Here is a 6,517-nt window from a genome sequence, read left to right on the forward strand (position 1 = left end):
CGCATCTTACGTTCTATTCAGGATGCGAACGGGGCTCTGGAACAGATCTCGTTCACATCCCGAGGTACCACTATTATCTCTATTAAGACCAGGTCTCTCCTGGACACGAAAGCTTATACCAAGAACAAGCTTAGTTGGTCTCTAAGGTGCTACTGGACAAAGCGAATTATCACTAGGGTATGCTCAAAAACTTGTGAGTGATAAACACACCTCTCCTCCTCTCTACCCTGCTTTCCCCAAAGAAGTGTGTATGCCTCCTATGAGGAGGACAGTAATTGTAAGGAATGGGGATCTCATGTCCCCTTCCCAGGCTCCTTGAGACGGTGTGTTATTTGGCTAGAGCAGGGGTCAGCAAAATTTTTCAGCAGGGGGCCGGTCCACTGTCCCTCAGACCTTGTGCGGGGCCGGACTATATTTTGGAAAAGAAGAATGAATTTCCATGCCCCACAAATAACCCAGAGGTGCATTTTAAATAGAAGCACACATTCTACTTATGTAAAAACACAGTGTTTCCCAGACTGTCTGTGGGCTGGATTGAGAAGGCGATTGGGCCGGATCCAGCCCCTGGGCCTTAGTTTGCCTACCCATGGGCTAGAGGCACATGTTGGAGGAGGGAGCAATCACCAGTGAAGGGATTTCACTCCCATGCTTTCCTATTGGGCACCAGTCAGCTGAGAGGCGTGATCTGCCATGGTTGTGGGAATCATGTACAACAGGAAATAATTGTGAATGGGGGTGGGGGGCAGTTGTAGGCAATACCTCTTTGCTGTTACAGGCCTTGGGCAATTTCCAAACCCTGGCTTACACTTGAGTTGCCCTGGAAACATAAAGCCGTGTCTCCCTTAAGTAGAGAGAAAGAGGTAGGCAAGTCATTGAACAGCTGTCAGAAAAGTGCAAAACTCCGTAGCAAAACAACGTCCCCTGGAAGCTGGACGTTTCAGTTTCTGATCCTTGGCACCTTCAGATGTCGAACTGCAACTTCCAATGGACGCCAGGCAAAAACATTCCTTTTCCCCCAGACTTTTGGCTAATTAAACAGTCTATGGTTTTTTAAACTGTTGGGGTGGGGGGCAATGTTTCTGCTTGTTAATATGCTACCTACCGTATTTTTCGCTCCATAAGACACACCCGACCATTAGACGCACCTAGTTTCTAGAAGGGGAATGCAAGGAAAAAAATATTTTTAAAGGGAGCGCTGAGCAGAGCATTTATGCATCCCAGGCTCTGCACAGCGCTTCCTTTCATGAGCCGCATGGAGCGTGTGTGCGGCGCTTGCAGACTTTTCCCCAGAGGGAGAAGGGCAGCCCGTCACTGATACTCAGAAGCCGCACACCCTTTAAAGAGCACACGGCTTTTGCGTGCTTTTCTATGAGGAGGGAGAAGAGACTGACGAGGCCAGTCAGTCCCTTCTCCCTTCTCAGGGAAAAGCCCCCAAGAGCGGTGCACCCTTTAAAGAGCGCATGGCTTTTGCGGGTCCCCCACCTCGTAGAAAAGCCCGCAGGAGCCGCACACCCTTTAAACGAGGAGGGAGAAGGGACTGAAGCGTCCAGTCAGTCCCTTCTCCCTCCTGGGAAAAAGCCCGCAAGAGCCGCATGGATCGCAAGAGCTCTTGGGGGCTTTTCCTGCCTGCATTCGCTCCATGAGACGCACACACACATTTCCCCTTACTTTTTAGGAGGGAAAAAGTGTGTCTTATGTAGTGAAAAATACAGTACTTTTGTGTTTTTATATTGTAAACTTCCCTGTGATCCTCAGATGAAGGGTTGTATAGAAATAAATAAAAATAAACCATCCTTGCCTGCTGTCCATGCTAGCTGGTGTTGATGGAAGTTGGAGGGTCGCAGGTTTCCCTGGAGGGTAGGGCCACTGCCAATCCAAGTGGATTGTGCCGGACAGCCAGTGATTAGGCTCTGTTTAAAACGGCTTCCTATTCTCTGCAGTGTTTCCCACATCACAAGGCAGAAATGTTGCTCCGTTTTATAAAGCTGTAAAATAACAAATATTACTAATGATAGAGGAGCCGTTTTATGTGCTCTGCTCAAGTAATGTAGGTTTCTAACTTTTTAACCAAATCCTGCACCTTTTCCCTTCTCGCTGTCCCAAATGAATATGCCTTTTAAAGTCGATCATTTCTGACAACCCTGGCGCTCTTGGCCATAAGAGAATTTTATTGCCTTCTGTTGAATTCCTTTTTTATTGTAACAGGATCAAAATTGTTACCATATGATAATCTTAATATAATCCGCTATTTAAACACTTTAGTGGAAAATAAAATAAAAAATGTTTTAGCCTCTTAGCGGCAAAATTCCCATGTCCATAACTGAGCACCAAAGCTTGCCTCTCTTGGGAAGAAAAATATATATAGAAGATTAGGTTTAATTACTGTGTGCTTAATTTCAGTAAGTTGCATTAGTTTCAGGAGATCCAATAAAGCACTGCACTTGTATAACTGTAATATTGCAGAGAGAACTTAACTCTTGCCTGCATTAAAAGGTCTTCCTTTAAATCAGTTGAATCTATCTTGATAATGCCCTAGCTCCAGAGCTGTCTTGTGTGGATAGCCCTATAGATGTCTCCTGACTTCCCCTTCCACTGTAGCTTTTTGTTCCTCATCACACACCATTCCTGCTTTTGACGGGGGTTGGCTCTGCTCAGGAGCTGCCAAGGGGAGCTGGTCCCTGCTAGGCTTGCAGAGGAAAAACTGGGAAAAATTGCAGCCACAGCTTTACCTGGCTTACACCTGACGTCATACGACATCAGTTGCAGGTCAGGTGAGCATGGCTGGAAGACGGGGGAAGAAACCATCTCACCAGCCAAATATCAGCCACAGAATGTATTGGTTAGAAGTGGACAGAATGGCAAATAACCAAATAAAGTACAGTGGTACCTTGGGTTACAGACACTTCAGGTTACAGACGCTTCAGGTTACAGACCCCACTAACCCAGAAATAGTACCTCGGGTTAAGAACTTTGCTTCAGGATGAGAACAGAAATCGCGTGGCAGCAGTGAGAGGCCCCATTAGCTAAAGTGATACATTGGGTTAAGAACAGTTTCAGCTTAAGAACGGACCTACAGAACGAATTAAGTTCTTAACCCGAGGTACTACTGTACCAAAAACAAGCCAGCCCTAGAGGATTTAAAAATACTTGCCAGACAAACTATGTATTTAAAGAGTGGTGAAATACCACTGAAAAAGCAGAACATCTGAAACAAAGAGTTCCCTAAATGACAACTGTGACCACTGGTGTTTGTAGATGTGTGCACCGTTGCCTAAAATCTGACAGTAAGCAACTATAGACTGTTGAAATTAATTCAGACTTCTTCTTTTTTAGGATTCCACAGTCTTTGAACTACTGGACATTTGGCAATTACACACCTGAAGACATCAGCCACCGCTAAAGTCAGAAGTGGTTCTAGATGCTGTGTAGATGCAAAGCAGCACAAGTCTATATCTAAACTTACCTTTTCCAGTCCTCCTCCACTCAGTCTGGTCTCCTCTGAGAAATTGACTAGGAATTCACTGAGTCCAGCTAGAAGAAATTCAGTCTGTCCTTCACTGCAATGCAAGATCCAAAGCTTCATGAGTAAATTGCCCATATACACTGAACTGATGGCTTGTTTTTCCAGGAGTAAATCAGATGTCAAGGAAGGACTTGACCTAATTTATATTTGCTTTGCACTTTTATCTGACTCTGAAGAAGAAAAACATTCTCAGTGAAATGTGGGTGCCAAACATACCCAGAATGTACAGGGCTTTGCTCTCAAAGCCACCCTTCTCCTGTAGACTTTACGTTTCACGACTGATGCGGATCCTCTTCTGTTGGCTAGGAGTGTCAATTGGACTGATAGAGATATTTCTGAATGGATCAGTAATATTTTGGATGATTGTTTACTTATTTCTGCAACAGTAATTTGCTTTAATTTAACGATTGTAAATTGGGCTAGAGTATCTAAACTAGGTGTACAGCACTGTCCTTTTAATTGTGCTTTGTACTACAGCCGTCCTCCTCCTCCTCCTCCTCCTCCTCTTCATCCTCATGTTTGGTATAGTCGAATCCTTCATGTGTGCTTGCCTCATAATTTCCAATACCGTAACTGTATAAGCATGTAGATATATTGTACATAAACATTGTAACCTCCAAGTGCTGGGAGTCAGGGTCTCCTGATACTGTATGCAGATTTCAAGGAATAAGTTTTTAAGCATCAAGGCATTCTTACTACTGGCACCATAATGGGGTTGGGATGAATTGCTTTAGAAATATTTCTCTGTGAATAGGAGGATTTTGGTATCCATTGGGATTTTTTTAAAAAGAAAAAGAAGAAAAAATGAAGTGAAACATCTTAATGTTAAACTTCAAGAACTTTTTTTTATTTAAGAGAAAAATAAAAGTTAAAAGTGGTTCTGATTTTCCATGCTGCAATATTTGCAAACCATCTTAAGCCGTTGGCCAAAGTTGCATACCTGGAAACAACTTTTACAATCCATTCAGATAGTCCTTGATCTTACCATGCTTATGTGTTGAACTGAAGCAGAAACTGCAATTCCACTGTGATCTTTTAAGAGAGATGGTCTGTGTTCCTTAACAGTTCTGTTGAGAAACCCGGCGGATTATGGCAACGCGTCATTGGAATGTCTTCTCCTTTAAAGTATGACTGGTGGTGGCAGTTAGTCATATGCTTCCCTGTACAAAAGCAAACTTCCTAGTCTCTCTCTCATCTTTTTAAGTTATTGCTGGGCAATATTGTTTAGTGGCTTCTTCTTAATGCTAGTTTTGAAAATTATTAACTAATAAAATATAATACTGGATGGTCTAAGAACTGTGTAGTTGGCATGGATATGGATACTGTCATTCCTTAGTCATATGGTTTTGTATTTGTTTTTCCTTTGCCGCCACTCCTGATTTCTCTTTTCTCTTTCCCTCGTCCCTTTTTTCTTTTGGTTGAGGGGTCAAGGAATGTTGATAACCAATATTAAAAAAAAAGACCAATGAATGAATATCGCTTATTTTAGTGGAACAGCTATGGCTGGATATTTTCACTTGCACACCTGCCAGCTTGTCAGTCAAAAGAAAGCACACGTGAGATGTGAACAAAAGGCGCAACTTTTTGATCTGCTTCTGGTATTCCACTCTTTGCCTTCCTAGATGTTACAAATCAACTGCTTTTTGAATTCATGAATTCCCCCCTCGGAGCACTGCTTCAAAGACTTAAGACATGGATATGATCAAATCCATCAGAGGATGCCTTTCCCATGTTCTCGGTTTTTAATATGGTTGACAGTCACACAACTGTCTTATGATAGCTGTAATATGAATGACCCTCCCCCCTCATGTCATTGAATGGCTGTCATGTGAAAGACTTTCTATTGCAGCCCTGAAGAAAAAGGTATTTATGGAAAACTATCCTTTTTTAATGCATGTGTAAGATGAAATTCATGTTTTTTTTCCATGGGAAATAATGGTATTTGAAGATGCAGCCTAAACTACTTTTGATTGTGCTTGGTGTAACATAGCTGTGGAGTTTGTGACTGGCACCCAGGGAGCTTGACTCTTGGGATTTAATGATAGTGATCCTGGCTGTACTCTGGACTTTGTTTCGCTAATCATTACTGAGCAGCTATATGTTACTGCTAGATTAATGTTTCAAAGCACTGGGATAGTCTTATTCTAACTTGTAATTATGTTTGCCAGTTACCTGTTTGGAAAGTTTGTGTATGAACAGCTTATTGGACAACTGTTGAATTGTACAGATATTGTTCATGATATAAGGCTTTGTACTGTGGAATGTGCTTAATAAAAAAATTCTAAACACCTTTTTGTCCATATTACTAACCCAACATTATTATACTTCAACCAATGTTCTAATTCTGAATGGCTTAAATAAGGTATTTGTATTTCCCGTGTAGTTTTGAATGGGCTTCTGTCATCAATCCTACAATCTCCAATATACACAAATGATAGTAAAAGTACCATTAGGTCCAGTTGTGACCGACTCTGGGGTTGCGACGCTCATCTCGCTTTATTGGCCGAGGGAGCCGATGTACAGCTTCCGGATCATGTGGCCAGCATGACTAAGCCGCTTCTGGCGAACCAGAGCAGCGCACGGAAACGCCGTTTACCTTCCTGCCAGAGCGGTACCTATTTATCTACTTGCACTTTCACGTGCTTTTGAACTGCTAGGTTGGCAGGAGCAGGGACCGAGCAACGGGAGCTCACCCCGTCGCGGGGATTTGAGCCGCCGACCTTCTGATCAGCAAGTCCTAGGCTCTGTGGTTTAACCCACAGCGCCACCTGCGTCCCTCCAAAAACATTGGTAGATCTGAGCAAATGGCAGCTTCACAATCCCACATGCACTGAGGCATTGCTAAAACCTTAGAGACCAACTAAGTTTGTTCTGGGTATAAGCTTTCGTGTGCATGCACACTTCTTCAGATACACAGAAGTCACCAGACCCTTATATATTGTGGGAGGGTGGGGTTGGGTTTTTCTCAGGAGGGTAGTAGGAGGTGGGTGATTG

At 43.1% G+C, this 6,517-nt stretch overlaps 1 protein-coding gene across 5 annotated transcripts in view; it reads left to right on the forward strand.

The window, feature by feature from the left end:
* FBXW11 (F-box and WD repeat domain containing 11) overlaps positions 1-5,811 on the forward strand; it is a 99,773-nt gene extending 93,962 nt beyond the window's left edge. For all 5 annotated transcript variants that reach the window (XM_080999168.1, XM_080999164.1, XM_080999165.1 and 2 more), the window contains one exon: positions 3,334-5,811. The gene's annotated coding sequence lies outside the window, so the exon portion shown is untranslated. The remainder of the gene's footprint in view (positions 1-3,333) is intronic.
* Positions 5,812-6,517: the final 706 nt, after the last annotated feature.

Source organism: Podarcis pityusensis (genome assembly GCF_964106645.2).
Source record: "Podarcis pityusensis genome assembly, chromosome: 3".
Lineage (NCBI taxonomy): Eukaryota > Metazoa > Chordata > Lepidosauria > Squamata > Lacertidae > Podarcis > Podarcis pityusensis.